Source organism: Lolium rigidum, chromosome 6, assembly GCF_022539505.1.
Source record: "Lolium rigidum isolate FL_2022 chromosome 6, APGP_CSIRO_Lrig_0.1, whole genome shotgun sequence".
Classification (NCBI taxonomy): domain Eukaryota; kingdom Viridiplantae; phylum Streptophyta; class Magnoliopsida; order Poales; family Poaceae; genus Lolium; species Lolium rigidum.
In genome coordinates, this window is record NC_061513.1 from 141,191,295 (window position 1) to 141,207,215 (window position 15,921).

Sequence of the window (15,921 nt, forward strand, 5' to 3'; positions counted from 1 at the left end):
CTAAAACCATCGAATGAATTATTGTATAGTCTACTCCAGAATTATAGTAAGATTCGAAGAGTAAACACTTACTCTAGGTTTGTTGATTTCATTGCTACATATAAGGTCGTACTACCGAATAGCGGCTTAAAAAAGACTATCTACACGTAAATTACTTTCCTAAGTAAAACCAAGGAGACATGCATTCGATGGCAAAGATCCTAGGAGATCACCACCTATCTAATTAAAATTCATTGCTCCCTTTCTTATTTAGTTTCCAGATTTTAATTTCAAGCGATAGGGTTTTGTGCCACATGGTGTTAACTGTAATCAAAAGATGGCCATGCCACTAGAATACTAGATGTATTATTAAACTTGCGGCAAGAAAAGCTTGGGAGAGCCAGTCTCCCTTATAATACAGAGTTGGGATATATTGGTCTGCAAGGAGATCTCTCCCTTTCATTTTAAAAGAGGGCTGTGGGCATCATCCATCAGTTCTCTTTCTCTCTCTTCCTCCAAGCTAGCTAGCTTGTTCCTCTTGTTCTTCCAAGTCTTCCTTCTAGGTCGTCCTTCTAGGATATGAGTGGGAGCAACTTTGGAGATAGCATGGGCTGGGGCAGATCGTCCAGCTCCAGGAGGGGCAAGAGAGGCGGCGGAGGAGCGGCGGCAGCGGCACCGACAAGCCAAAGCAGCCGCAGCGGGGGCTCGGCGTGGCGCAGCTGGAGAAGATTAGGTTACAGAGTGAAATGGCGGAGTACTTCCAGCCTCCCGGAGGTCAGCCACCAAGTTTGATCCACAGAACGGCCAGCCTCAATTTGGTGAGTAAAGGCACATCTTGCAAAGTTGATGCTACATATATGTATGTGTTTATTTTGTGTATGTGGTTTTGCATGCGATTCCTGTGGGATTGGTTGTTCCTGATTTCTTATGCCTTTGGAATGGATCTATCGAGCAGGAGGATACCCGGGCTTCGACGTCCTCACTGTCATCATCCCCATCGTCCCCCTTCCATGCTGCCGCCGTCTCTTCAGCATTCCCGGTCCATCCAAATTTTGGGGTACGGTGACATCTTCCCCCCTTTGTCTTGTTTTGGGAAGAAATTAGTTGGTCTATGAAAACCTGATATAGCTGGCTAGAAAATATAATGGAATTTTCTTTGATCATATAGTCGTTGTTCATGTGAATATAGTTAGGTGAACCAGTAGAAATTACTACTAATTTTTATGTTTCATTGCTACAAAGTGAGAATTTGAACTTTGCTTTGTGATAAACATTGAATTGGTTTCTTTCAATTGTTTCAAAACAAATGAACAGTTATTCTTGAATTGGTTGTTCTTTGTTGCATGTATATATTTCAAGGTGCTAGCTCTACCTGTTACCTTTCTGCTTCGCTCATTATTAACTTGTACCTATTTTCTCCTTTATCATTGACATCGTCATACCGCTTTCCTCGAAAAAGAAGACATTGCCATCTAAGCAGTTCTTCTGACAAGGATCATCCGTACTATTTTCATAACATGAAAAATCTACATGATCAAACTTTCTCTGACATCATTTATCATCTGCTTTTGTGTTTGGCCGTAGTACAGCGCCTATCTTGTTTGTTCTTCCATATGCACGTGAGCAATCGAGATCTCTTACGATATCGTGCACTTTATCATGTGTATATAGATGGCATATGGAGAGAGAGGAGACACACGATATGGTGAATTCCAGACTCCCATCGTCAGGTACTACTACTGCACTCATCTTCAGTAATGTTCCAAATTGCCTCAAGTAACTTGTCATGAAGCTCCAACTAACGTTGCGACCTTCACCTATACCTACGAACCAGATCGCCAAGCAGCAGCACTATCTATGGGCCACCAAATTACTCGCATCCTGGCGTCACATTGCCGCTCTTTGCACCAGAGGTATGCCTGTAGGCTGATCAAAAGCATTATTCACTGGAAGTTCAGTAATTGACTCATTTGGTTCCTCAACCTTTGTTTGCAGGAATCCACCCGTCTGAGGGGACACCATGACCGAAGCCGATCAGCGGATTCGACGAGTATGAACTCTGACGATCCACAAGACGTGGACCTTGAGCTAAAGCTATGATCCTGGAATGTTCTCCCTCCCATGTTCTCATCTCCTTTGATCTTATGCGACACTTCCTTTCCTTAGTCTTGATGGTTTTTCCTTGTGGTGCAATAAGTTTCTGAATTGATGCCACTAGCTAGAACCAAGGATTTGCCAGCTTGTGTAATGCGCAAAAGAAAAAGAGAGAGAATAGCAATTCGATTTTATTTTTTACATCAAGACACACTGTATGGGCATGGCCGTATGGGAGTCTCTGCAGGTGATATCCTTGCAGTTGCTTTGATTGTACTATACAATCATAGGTGTGCTGACTCTTGCCTGCAACTGCATGGAACCATCCGCACAGTTCCGTACATGATTGCTATTAATCTATGCTATGCAATTTTCATCACTGCTGAGCTCACAGAGAATGTTCATATGTGCATGAGCACTTGAATGCCAGAATATTTTCTATCCATATGCAGAAGATGGATATAGAATAGGCCACTTTATCACTGCACTATCTCATCACAGCTGTAGTTTTGTACTACTTCTAAATTCTAATGCAGCTTGTGTAAGCCGGTCCATCATTAGTTGTTTGGTGTATAATCGTCAGAAGATCTATAATTTTCTCCGAGCGTGTCATGGGTCAGTACTGTACGTGGGCATATATATATGCATGTGTCGGTTTGGCTAGATCTAGTGGATGATAATATGTCATCTATATATTAAGATGATAATATGCCATCTATATATTAAGATTATAATTAATTTCTCTCTCTATCTCTCACTGTTCTGTTTTATTAGGTGCATTTTTTGTGTATGGTAACCAAAACACTGATTTTATAATAATTTGGGTCGGAAATGTTCTTGGTTACAAATTTAATTATAGAGTAATTACAGGCTAGTCATTAGAAATATACTCCTAATTCCAGAGGTAGAATCGGCATCTACTGGGATAAAAAAAATACACCTGACAATCTGGAATTAAGCAAGAAACAATTTTTTTAATTTTTGTCGTGCTTAAAATTGAGGATATAGTCATACACCCATGTATGTAACATAACCATGGAATTTGACCCCCATGTGACCTTATGTATATTTCACGTTACATTTTCGCAAGAACAAAATGATAAATAGACTCACCAAAGCAAAGTAACATTGTAATGTGTTTTGCAAAATTTTTAAAAAATCATGGATAATATGTATACATGTCATGATTATATATTTTCTGAAAAGTTGCATTTCCCATCCTCAACTTATCTTGTAGTCGAATTTTCGTCCCTAAACCCAATTTAATCAAGAAATATTGTTGTCAGAGCAAAAGTTACCTGGTGTCGACAATGCAGGTTAAATATTACACCAAAAGTTAGCCAAGGAATGAAAACTACATTATATGGAAAGTTGAGGGACGAAAAATACACATTTATCTCTTAAAACAATTCAATTGTTAGCATGAGTGCATAGTATGTATCTTGATCCACTTGATATTGGATTATGTGCTTAACAAGAAAGGGTTTGAGACAGCGCGATCCCTTGTTTCGTATCCTTTTTAATATTGTGGTGGATATGTTGGCTATATTAATTGAGAGAGCAAAAAATGATAATTAAGTAGGGGGTCTTATTCCTCATCTTGTTGAGGGGGGGTTTCTATTTTACAATATGCCGATGATACTATCCTTTTCTTGGAACATGACCTACAGAAAGCTGTGAATATGAAACTAATTTTATGTCTTTTTGAAGAACTATCTGGTCTCAAAATTAATTTTCATAAGAGTGAAATCTTTTGTTTTGGTAAGGCCAGGGATGAGATAGATCAGTATAAACAGATTTGGATGTGATGCAGGTGCATTACCTTTTAAATATTTAGGTATACCCATTCACTATAGAAAGCTTAGAAATTCTGATTGGTATCCAGTGGAGACCCGGTTTCAAGGCAAACTGGGTTGCTGGAAAGGCAAATTATTATCCTATGGTGATAGACTTGTTCTTATCAATTCAGTTTTAACAAGCTTGCCGATGTTCATGTTATCTTTCCTAGAGATACCTATTGGGGTAAGGAAAAGATTGGATTTCTATAGATCAAGATTCTTTTGGCAATCTGAGGAAAATAAAATAAAATATAGACTTACAAAGTGGAACATAGTCTGCTGACCCAAGGATCAAGGGGGTCTAGGTATTGAGGTCCTTGAACTCAAAAATAGATGTTTATTGAGCAAGTGGCTTTATAAACTTATGAATGAGGAAGGAGTGTGGCAAGAATTGCTACATAGTAAATACCTAAGACAAAAAACCCTATCTGAGGTAAAAGCTAAACCCACAGACTCCCCCTTTTGGAAGGGGTTGATGGGGGTTAAGGATGATTTTTTTGCAAGAGGTTTCTTCAAAATAGGAAATGGAGTTAATACTCGTTTTTGGGAAGCTGTTTGGTTGGGGAAAACTTCGTTAGCCCAACAATACTCATCCTTATATAATATTGTGCATCACAAGAATGTAACGGTAGCTCATGTGTTAGCCCAAACACCTCTAAATATCAGTTTTAGAAGGTTGTTGGTGGGAAACAAATGGACTTCATGGTTACAGTTATGCCGAAAGCTTATGAGGATTACTTTATCTGATGAGAAGGATAAATTTGTTTGGAATTTGACGACAAACGGTTTATTTACAGTGAAATCTATGTATGAGGATCTTATGAATGACCATACACCTTATTTGAGAAAATACCTATGGCAAGTTAAAATCCCCCTTAAGATAAATTTTTTTATGTGGTTCTTGAGTAATAAGGTGTTGCTTACTAAGGATAATTTAGCTAAAAGACGTTGGAATGGGTGTACAAAGTGTGTTTTTTGTGGTGAGCAGGAAACTATTGAACACTTGTTTCTCAATTGCCCTTTAGCTAAAATTCTATGGCGCACGATTAACTTTACTTTTGTCCTCCCTCCTCCAACCAATATTACGAACATGTTTGGTAATTGGTTAAATGGAGTAGATAGACGATCTAAGGCTTTTATCCGTATTGGGGTTTCTGCCTTATGCTGGTCTATATGGAGGGCGAGGAATGACATTATTTTTAACAAAAAACCTTCTTTTCATTTTTTGCAGGTTATCCATATGGTGTCACATTGGGTCCAGTTGTGGGCTCTTCTGTTACCAGAGGAGCAGCGGGATGCTATGGATACTGCATGCACACGGCTCCAGATGGTCGCTCAACATATCTTGTGCCAGGCTGGCTAGCGTCACAATAGGCGGATACAATGAGGTGTAGTTCATTCTCTTTTGTTTTCTTTCGCTGGTTGATTTTTGTATCAACACTTGGCGATGCCTGAGATGTAGTAAACTTTGCTCTCACAGATTTTGTTTAATAAAAGGCCGTGTACATCATCATGATGCAGAAGCCGAGGTTTCACTCCCCATTTCGAAAAAAAATATGCTTAACAATCAAGATAAGGTACACTCTACATTCTAAGAATTTGACAGCCGGTTTGTGTTAGAGTTCACATTTGGTAATATTGTCATTAATCTACGATCTTAACTAGACCTCAACATGATGCTTGTATTGTTTTCATCCTGGCATCTAATTTGCTCTATGCACACACCTTGAACCTTGAGTTAGTAAAAATATTGAGGTAAAATAGTATCCTTGCTACTGCGTATATTTCGATTTGGGGGGGGGGGGGGGGGTTAAGATTACAAATATACCCTTGATTTAATAGATGTGCTTTACATAATAGCACCTCGATCTCTCGAAAAAGATTTCCATATGCAACAAATAAATATACTCCATCGATCCAAATTACTCATCACAGATAATTTAGTGAATTTGTGACAAGTAATTTGTATCGGAGGGAGTACCATAATATTGCTTACTTACCTAGGGCAATCCACAGCGGGAAACCGATTCCAAGGGAAAGGTATCAGAACTTGGTATATATTCGTAATGGCACAAAATTGACAATTCTCCCTCTGTGTCGGCCTGTTTTTGCGAGAGAGGGAGATTGTGTCAGCCAGTTTGCCTCGCCAACACTCATCCTCACTCTTCTCTTTGTCTTGTGTATGTATTGAAAGTTTGAAACGTTACTTCAATAGCTAGGAATTCATCCAACTTCATGGCCCGCTAGCTTTTCTCATCTGACTCGTTGAATTGACATGGTGCAGTGTGTATTGAACCATTAGAACCGTTTTTTCGTCACACAACCTAAATGGTCCAATGTGATTCAATTAAGCAACAGCCTTATCATTTAGAATACTACCATTTTGTTCAAAAAAAAGTAGGCACTTACTTATGCAATATGCTCCTTTGCAGTTTATGAATTATGAGATTGCAATCAAGGAATATCGTATAGCTAGTTTCCCTCATTTTTCTTGTTGACAATGTAGAGGAGGGTCATATGCATAACCCTCGATCAGGATATCATATACATAATGGTGTAATATCTTTTGTGAACAAAAGAGTTAACGCGTGAGGAACATGCTTTACAATGATTAAACGAGTGTACTGCTACTTTTCTTTGATACGGTCTGATCCTCTCTCTCTATAAAAAAAACGGATTCGTTCAGCTCACTAATTATTTGTCACCAGCAGGCAGCAGATACTAAGTGGCATACGTACACTATATGTAGTATATGGATGCACCCTTCATGCTATTAGCTTGCTTGCCTACCTTTGCATTGAACCAGATCGAACTAAGAATACTGTTGGCACTGTATAATTAACTATACAACCCATAATTAATCAAGCAGATCGTCCTCTCAATCTCCATCCACTTAAGCGCGTAGGAATCTTCAGCGAAAGATCCTGCTCCTACTTGGCATGATGAGGCCGGCTGCTTTGCTGTCCCCTAGGGCCGGATCTGCTTCCATGGTCGGAACGATGCAAGTTGCACAAATCCCAAATGACACTTTTTGATCAAATCTTTTCAGCTCATCATCGCATGCATGTGTCGCGCGCTTCGATCGTACACATGCAATATATAAACAGGAAAACAATCCTCTCAAACTTGCAACTTGAATATACAGTACTATATATGTACCAGAGACTTGCATAACTATTAACTAGCATTAGTATAACTACCTCTGTTCATGTGAAAAGCTCTCCGTCTTCTCTCACATACTACTACCACCCAATATATGTGCATGCATGCACGCTAGGCTTCAGCAAGTTGCGACTGGGCAGAGTGGGTGAACTGCCAATCACCTTGCAACGAATGGCTTGAAGTTGTCTTTTTATTCGCACAAGTGTGTACTCGACCCTGCCAGGCAGACGGTTGTTTGAGATCTAGTGATTTCAATCTGGGTGCTATGCCCCCTGTATTCAAGAGATGAAACTCGCCCAGCTTTCAGATGCAGACAGGTTAGAGATCGCAGGTCCGGCTCTTACCGGCCATGCGATACTGCTTGCGGATGCACAACGTTGGTGGAACAACTTGCCACCTCCAAGTAGCATCTTCTGTTCAACAAATGAGTCTTTAGTAACTTCATCATTTCACCATTGTTCGATGCATTGTCAAGATTCTGTCCTCTATGTTCCACTTCCTTACAAAATTCACCACGATGTTGAACATCGCAACTCCCGTGTGGGGCGTCTTCATAGCGGTGAATACTATCCAATTTTGTGGCTTGTAATCCTCATCACTGAGATTGGCAGTGATGCAAATGTACCCCACTGTTTGATCTGATGTCCGAAGTCAAAGATATCTTTAGAGTTTCTAAACATCCCTTGTAGCCTTGTAGGCTATGCTTCTCTTCCTTGAACATCCAGCCGATGATAGAAGCACTCAGCTGGTCAGCAAGTCATAAAATGGCTACAAGACCACGCTCACGCAAGACATCGACTTTTTTATTACAACGCACATATGCAAAAAAAAAAAAAAAAAAAAAAAAAAAATGGATGTCAAAGCTCACCTTGCCCAACCTCCGGCTAATATGGCGAGGAGCTAAGAGCATCTCTAGCAGAGCCCGTAAAAACGCGAACTAAAAACCCGGAGTTCGGTTCACCGAACTCGAACGAAAACTGAAAAACAGAATATTCTGTTTTACAGTTTTGGTTTACGGGCTCTGTTATGCGCCAGCGGCTTCCGAACCCATAAATGCAGGGTTTTTCATAGAATTCATATACAACACATACAACAATCGATCATAATCAATCAAATAATCATCCAAATTATTGCAACACATAAACAATAGTCTGAACCAAATTATTACAACAGTTTTGGGAAAATTGAACAAATGAAAAATATCTCAACCAAATTACAACAATTCTCGGAAAATTGGACAAATGAACAAATGTCTCAACAATGATACATGTGACAAACATATGAATGGAATGGTAGGATCAAACAGTGGTGCATCTTCAGATCATAAACGGGCTGGACATGGGTACTGGCTTTCTCAATCTACCGATGAGTTTCAAGGAAAGCTTCAATGCGATCCAGATTACGTTGGGGTTCTGGCCCATCACGGACCCGCGACTCCGATTCAGCAGCTTCGCGCGGTCCTCCAGCTCCTCGACGGAGAGGAGGAGCATGGTGGCCTCCATCTCGTCATCCTGGAGCAGCTCGTCGAGGTCGGAATCGTTCGAGCTCGATGAATCCAACAGATCGACATCGACGAACTCGTCGCCCTAGCTCACCCTCGATTCGGACGGAGCGGTGGCGGATGCGGGGGCAGCACCCGGAGTTGGGCGAGGAACAACGGGCGGGGTGCGGGGCGACCTGCGCTAGCTCCAGGATGCGGGGCTCGGGCGAATCGGGCGATGAGGCGACGGCGGAGTGTGGTGGCGGCACGGGGAGGGAGAGAGCGAGCAGTTGCGTCAGCTGAAATTTCAGCGCGTCCTAGACATGGATCGAGCGTTCGGCATTTGGGTTTTCGATCTCGGCCCGAAAAAAGTTTTTCGATTTTGGCCCTTTTACGATAACTAATCGGCGCCATTTTTCAGCCCGAACCCTTAAACTGGCGGTTATTTTTCGGTTTTGTCCCGTTTACAGGCTCTGCTAGAGATGCTCTAGGGCTGGAAACCGAGCCTCAATAGGGCTACCCTAGCTAGCGGTCAATTGCTCAAAGCAAATGGAGCGATCAGTTTAGGACATATATTTTTTCCATTTTAGGCACGTTTTGGACTGTAGTACATCCTATTTCAGGAAAGTTCTGCATGCATGTAAAAGGCAACAAATCTGATGAAGTAAGCGAGAATCTTTCTGAATTTGAAAATTCAAAACGTTTTATCTCATAAATGACAACTCCGATTTAAGATCTGTTTTCACCTATGAGTCGGTCTCGTCGAGATCTTCAAAACTAGCACCCATGTTAATATGTTTCGACGACTTTTTTTTCGGGCTAAAAGTTATCAACTCTCTCTATTTGAATAATCAACCCTCCGTACTTTAAGTGATCAACGGTAAATGTATAAAATTATCAACCCTTAAAGTTAATTTTATTTAAAATATTTTGACGAATTTTTTAGCTCACGTGTTATTAGCCGATATTTCCTTTTCTAACAATTGTTTAACGAATTTTTTTATTTATGAAAAATGTTGCATGCATTCCCTACGAGACAAAAAAGAATGATGTCAGCGAGAATCTTTCTTAATTCTAAAATTCAAAATGTTTTACCTCCCAAATGACAACTTCAATTTAAGATACGTTTTCACTAATGAACTCGTCTCGACGAGATCTTCAAAACTAGCACCCATGTTAATATGTTTTGACAACTTTTTTTTGGGCTAAATGTTATCAACCCTGAAATACATCATTTAGCAACCGTAAATTTAAAAACTTATCAACCCAAAAAAAAGCTAATTTATCGAATATTTTAGCGACTATTTTTAGTTTACAAGCTATCAACCCTGTGCCTCGTTATTTATCAACGGTAAATATAAATAACTACCAACCCTAAAAAGCTAATTTTATTTAGAATATTTTAGCGAATCTTTTTTAGTTTACAAGCTATCAACCCGATGTCTCGTTATTTATCAACGGTAAAAATAAATAACTACCAATCCTAAAAAGCTAATTTCATTTAGAATATTTTATCGACTCTTTTTAGTTTAGAAGCTATCACCCCGCTGCCCGTTATTTATCAACGGTAAATATAAATATCTATCAACCTTAAAAAGCTCGTTTTATTTAGAATATTTTAGGAACTCTTTTCTAATTTAGAAGCTATCAACCCGCTGCCTCGTTTTATCTACAATATTTTAGCGACCATTTTTTAGTTTACAAGCTATCAACCGGTACACCGTTATTTATCAATGGTAAATATAAATAACTACCAACCATAAAAAGTATTTCATTTAGAATATTGTAGCGAATCTTTTTTAGTTTACAAGCTATCAACCCGGTGCCTCACTATTTATAAATGGTACAAAAAAATAATTACTAACCCTAAAAAGTATTTCATTTAGAATATTTTAGCGATCTTTTTTAGTTTACAAGCTATCAACCCGGTGACCCATAAATTTATCGATGGTAAATATTTCCTAAAGTTAATTTAATTTAGAATATTTTAGCGACTCTTTTTTTTTACAAGTTATCAACCCGGTGCCCCCGTTATTTATCAACAGTAAAAATAAATAACTATCAGCCCGATGACCCGCTATTTATCAATGGTAAATATAAATAAATATCAAACCAAAAAAGTATTTCATTAAAATATTTTCGATTTTTTTTAGTTTACAAGCTATCAACTCGGTGCCCCGTTATGCATCAACGGTAAATATAAATAACTACCAACCCTAAAATTATTTCATTTAGAATATTTTAACGACTCTTTTTTAGAATATTTTAGCAACTTTTGTTAACTTACAACTTAAAATAATACTTAATTTGAGTAGCAAGTGGTATTTCATTTGAGTTGCAAGTGGATCTCCCACCCGTTATTTCCCCCCTTAAAAACCACTTGCCCGAAAAAGGGAATTATAAACATGAATTACCGTACGAAAATAAAACCCAAAACGGAATTGCAAAAAGAGAATTGTTAAAAGGAAATCGTTAAAAGTAAGCCCGAAATAATAAAAATTGATCGAAAGGAACATTAATTAGCGTATCAAAATAACCAACTAAAAGGGAATTGCAAAATAAAGAGAATTGGCCTGCCTCGTGCTGGAAAAAAGTGAGATGCTCTATGTATGCATGCAACAACTTGTGAGAGTATGCTGAAAAGTTGGCTCATTAAATGCAAATCCATGAGATGCTCTGTGCATGTGCATGCATGTAGTGTGAACGCTCTTGTGTGCATGCAACTTGCAAAGCAGGAACACGAGCTGTTAGTGTGAACACATGTGAACGCAATTAACACACCAGGCAACAAAAAGGGAATTGACTCGCTCTTGCTTGAGCGGTCGAACGCCAGGGAGGAAATTCGGCCTCAATACCACGTAACGACCAAAAGTGAACACTAGCGTAGCATGATCACGGCTTTGAGGTTGCATGGACCAACATACCCCTACTCAAGCACCTAGAAAGACTCGGCAAGCGGATGGCGGGATCGGGATGGACTTGAGAAAGGCGTCAACTTGAAAGTGTTGGCTGTGGTGTATAATGCGCCCTAGAGGCTCACACCTTGAGACGTAGAGCGACACATCAACATCAAAGTTCTTTAGGTGAGACCGGCGAGGCCGCCATCTCCAATTTCCACATAGGAGACTCCCTCAAAACCTAGCAAGTGACTCCATGAATGGTACGATGTCATGGTGCTGCTGCCGCCTTGTCTGACAAACCGAACCTAGGGTTCCGCAGCCTCCAGAATGATTAGGCAATGACCACACTTCCAAGGATAAAGCAAATCCCGCAGGTGTCACCCTGGCTAGCATCGAAGGCGCCAAGCAAGGTTTTGACCCCATCCCAAGAACGTGTCGATGGAGAGACATGTTGCATGTTTGAACCACCATTGTAGAAGGCATCTCGTCGTTGATGAATTAGGGGAACATTGACTACCGACCACTGCCGCAACAAGCACCTCTACTTTTTCGATAAAGGGAATATATTAATATCAAAAGAGATCAATTACATCCGGACTCTGCAACAACGCACCACCCTAATGGCACTACGGATGCACACAGTCAAACAAATAAAAAAATAAAACTAAGAAATAAAAGTCTCGCTACAATATTTTACTCAGGCCTAACAACAGCAATACATCCACCACCAAGAGAAGACCTGAAATACATACTCTCCAAAAGCGACGCCTCCAAGAAGGGGACAGTGCTCCCACATCGTCGTCGCCGGATCAAAGATCTTAGGTTTTCACCCTGAAGATAGTCCCGCTCTCAAAACAATGCCTCCAACAAGGTCATTGTCAGGCACAACCAGTTAAGGCCAGACCTTGGGTCTTCACCTTGAAAGGTAAGACTCTGCACTTCACCTGTGTTGTTGCCCCCACATTCATACCGCTGTTGTGAAGCATGAAACACCAAGCAAGTCCCTCAACATCGCGGAGACTTGAATCTCCCTTAGCTAGTCCTCCCATCTGGCCTTCATGATATTCTCTTCTTCTGACTTTCATCGTGGATCCATAGTCACTTAATGTCAACACAGAAAAAGGGCTTCGCTCCGTTCCCTCCAAAACCAAACGGTCGGAATAAATGCATGGGTGCGCGCGACCGAATACCACCCGATCCAGCAAACTACAGGCAAAAGATGCATTGTTCCATTCGCCGACGGAGCCTTATGGAACTCAACACTTCGACTAGATGAAGAGGATCAGCGTCCGGTATGTCTTCATCTTCGCAGAAGAAGAACCCTAGGACCACCACCTTCAAACCTGAAGCAGACTAACAGGCCCCCACGCCGCCATCCGCTGACCAACGACGATGAAGGAGAACTCGGTGGACGGTGGTAGCCGCAACCACACCATCCTCGCCCCGCAGATCGCCGCCACCTTCCTCGCGCTACCAGTAGAAGCCGGCGATGAATCTCGGCGGGCCCAAGATCCAATAGCCGATGCCACCACCATCCATCGCCGGAGGCCGTGGAGGTGGAGCCGCTGCCGCACGTCCCGGGGCACCGCCCTAGACGCGGAGCACGTCAAAGTCGATGATCGCTGCCACCGACGATCGCCGCCTCCAACGACTCCCCCGGGAACTTTGGCGTCGAGGCCCGCCGCCACCGTGGCCAACACCGTCGGCAGCGGCGGAGGGAGAGAACGCAGAGGGACGGGCGGCGGAAGGAGAGGGACAGGCCCCCCGGCGGCGCCCTGTGAGCGCCATGGGAGGGGTTAGGGCCCTGGGAAGAATATACCCTGGGGTCACAAGCACCTCTACTTGCCAGATCAGGGTCCGAGGTAGCCGGATTTAGACGTAGTAGGTCCGTTGCTGCAATAAAGGCATAACCTACAATGACACAGAGGATACTTATGAGGTACCATTATCGTGGATAACCTCGAGCAAGTGGGATGTCATCCACCCCGATAATTGAAGGAGATATGCCCTAGAGGCAATAATAAAGTGGTTATTATTTATATCTCTATGTTTATGATAAATGTTTATATATCATGCTATAATTGTATTAACCGAAACATTAGTACATGTGTGATATGTAGACAACAAGAAGTCCCTAGTATGCCTCTTAAACTAGCTTGTTGATTAATGGATGATTAGTTTCATAATCATGAACATTGGATGTTATTAATAACAAGGTTATATCATTATATGAATGATGTAATGGACACACCCAATTAAGCGTAGCATAAGATCTCGTCATTAAGTTATTTGCTATAAGCTTTCGATACATAGTTACCTAGTCCTTATGACCATGAGATCATGTAAATCACTTATACCGGAAAGGTACTTTGATTACATCAAACGCCATCTGCGTAAATGGGTGGTTATAAAGGTGGGATTAAGTATCCGGAAAGTATGAGTTGAGGCATATGGATCAACAGTGGGATTTGTCCATCCCGATGACGGATAGATATACTCGGGCCCTCTCGGTGGAATGTCGTCTAATGTCTTGCAAGCATATGAATAAGTTCATAAGAGACCACATACCACGAGTACGAGTAAAGAGTACTTGTCAGGAGACGAGGTTGAACAAGGTATGGAGTGATACCGAAGATCAAACCTCGGACAAGTAAAATATCGCGTGACAAAGGGAATTGGTATTGTATGTGAATGGTTCATTCGATCACTAAAGTCATCGTTGAATATGTGGGAGCCATTATGGATCTCCGGATCCCGCTATTGGTTATTGGTCGGAGTGAGTACTCAACCATGTCCGCATAGTTCACGAACCGTAGGGTGACACACTTAAAGTTGGATGTTGAAATGGTAGAACTTGAATATGGAATGGAGTTCGAATATTTGTTCGGAGTCCCGGATGAGATCCCGGACATCACGAGGAGTTCCGGAATGGTCCGGAGAATAAGATTCATATATAGGATGTCATTTTTATGTGAATTAAAATGACGCGGAAGGTTCTATGGAAGGTTCTAGAAGGTTCTAGAAAAGTCCGGAAGAAACCACAAAGGAAGGTGGAGTCCACATGGGACTCCACCTCCATGGCCGGCCAACCCTAGTGGGGGTGGAGTCCCAAGTGGACTCCCCTTAGGGGGCCGGCCACCCCCATATGGGAGGTGGAACTCCCACCTCTAGTGGGAGTCCTAGCTTGGGTAGGTTTCCCCACCATATGGAAGGTTTTTGGTTCGGGTCTTATTCGAAGACTTGGAGACCAACACTTGGGGTTCCACCTATATAATGAGGGGCCAAGGGGAGGGGCCCGGCCACCCAAGAACCACCAAGGTGGCCGCACCCCTTAGTGGCCGGCGCCCCCTCTCCCCAAACCCTAGCGGCCTCTCTCCTCCACCACGTCCCGCATGCTTAGCGAAGCTCTGCCGGACTTCTCCACCACCACCGACACCACGCCGTCGTGATGTCGGATTCAAGAGGAGCTACTACTTCCGCTGCCCGCTGGAACGGGGAGGTGCACGTCGTCTTCATCAACAACCGAACGTGTGACCGAGTACGGAGGTGCTGCCCGTTCGTGGTGCCGGAAGCGATCGTGATCAAGATCTTCTACGCGCTTTTGCAAGCGGCAAGTGAACGTCTACCGCAGCAACAAGAGCCTCATCTTGTAGGCTTTGGAATCTCTTCAAGGGTGAGACTCGATAAACCCCTCGTTGCTACCGTCTTCTAGATTGCATCTTGGCTTGGATTTCGTGTTCGCGGTAGGAAATTTTTTTGTTTTCTATGCAACGTTATCCTACAAGTGGTATCGAGCCGTGTCTATGCATAGATGGTTGCACGAGTAGAACACAATGGTTTTGTGGGCGTTGATGCTCTTGTTATCTTTAGTTGAGTACTTTGCACCTTTATGGCATAGTGGGATGAAGCGGTTCGGACTAACTTTACATGACCGCGTTCATGAGACTTGTTCCTCGTTCGACATGCAACTTGTATTGCATAAGAGGCTTTGCGGGTGTCTGTCTCTTCTACTATAGTAAAGATTCAATTTACTCTTCTATTGACAACATTAGTATCAACGTTGTGGTTCATGTTCGTAGGTAGATTAGATCTCTCTCGAAAACCCTAAACCACGTAAAATATGCAAACCAAATTAGAGACGTCTAACTTGTTTTTGCAGGGTTTGGTGATGTGATATGGCCATAATGTGATGATGAATATGTATGAGATGATCATTATTGTATTGTGGCAACCGGCAGGAGCCTTATGGTTGTCTTTAAATTTCATGTTGAGTAGTATTTCAAAGTAGTTGTAATAGTTGCTACATGGAGGACAATCATGAAGACGGCGCCATTGACCTTGACGCTACGCCGACGATGATGGAGATCATGCCCGAAGATGATGGAGATCATGTCCGTGCTTTGGAGATGAAGATCAAAGGCGCAAAGACAAAAGGGCCATATCATATCACACATGAACTGCATGTGAT

The 15,921-nt window shown here is 41.9% G+C and overlaps 1 pseudogene; it reads left to right on the forward strand.

Moving 5' to 3' along the window:
- Positions 1–558: 558 nt before the first annotated feature.
- Positions 559–2,079, forward strand: LOC124660257 (annotated as a pseudogene).
- The last annotated feature ends 13,842 nt before the right edge of the window (positions 2,080–15,921 follow it).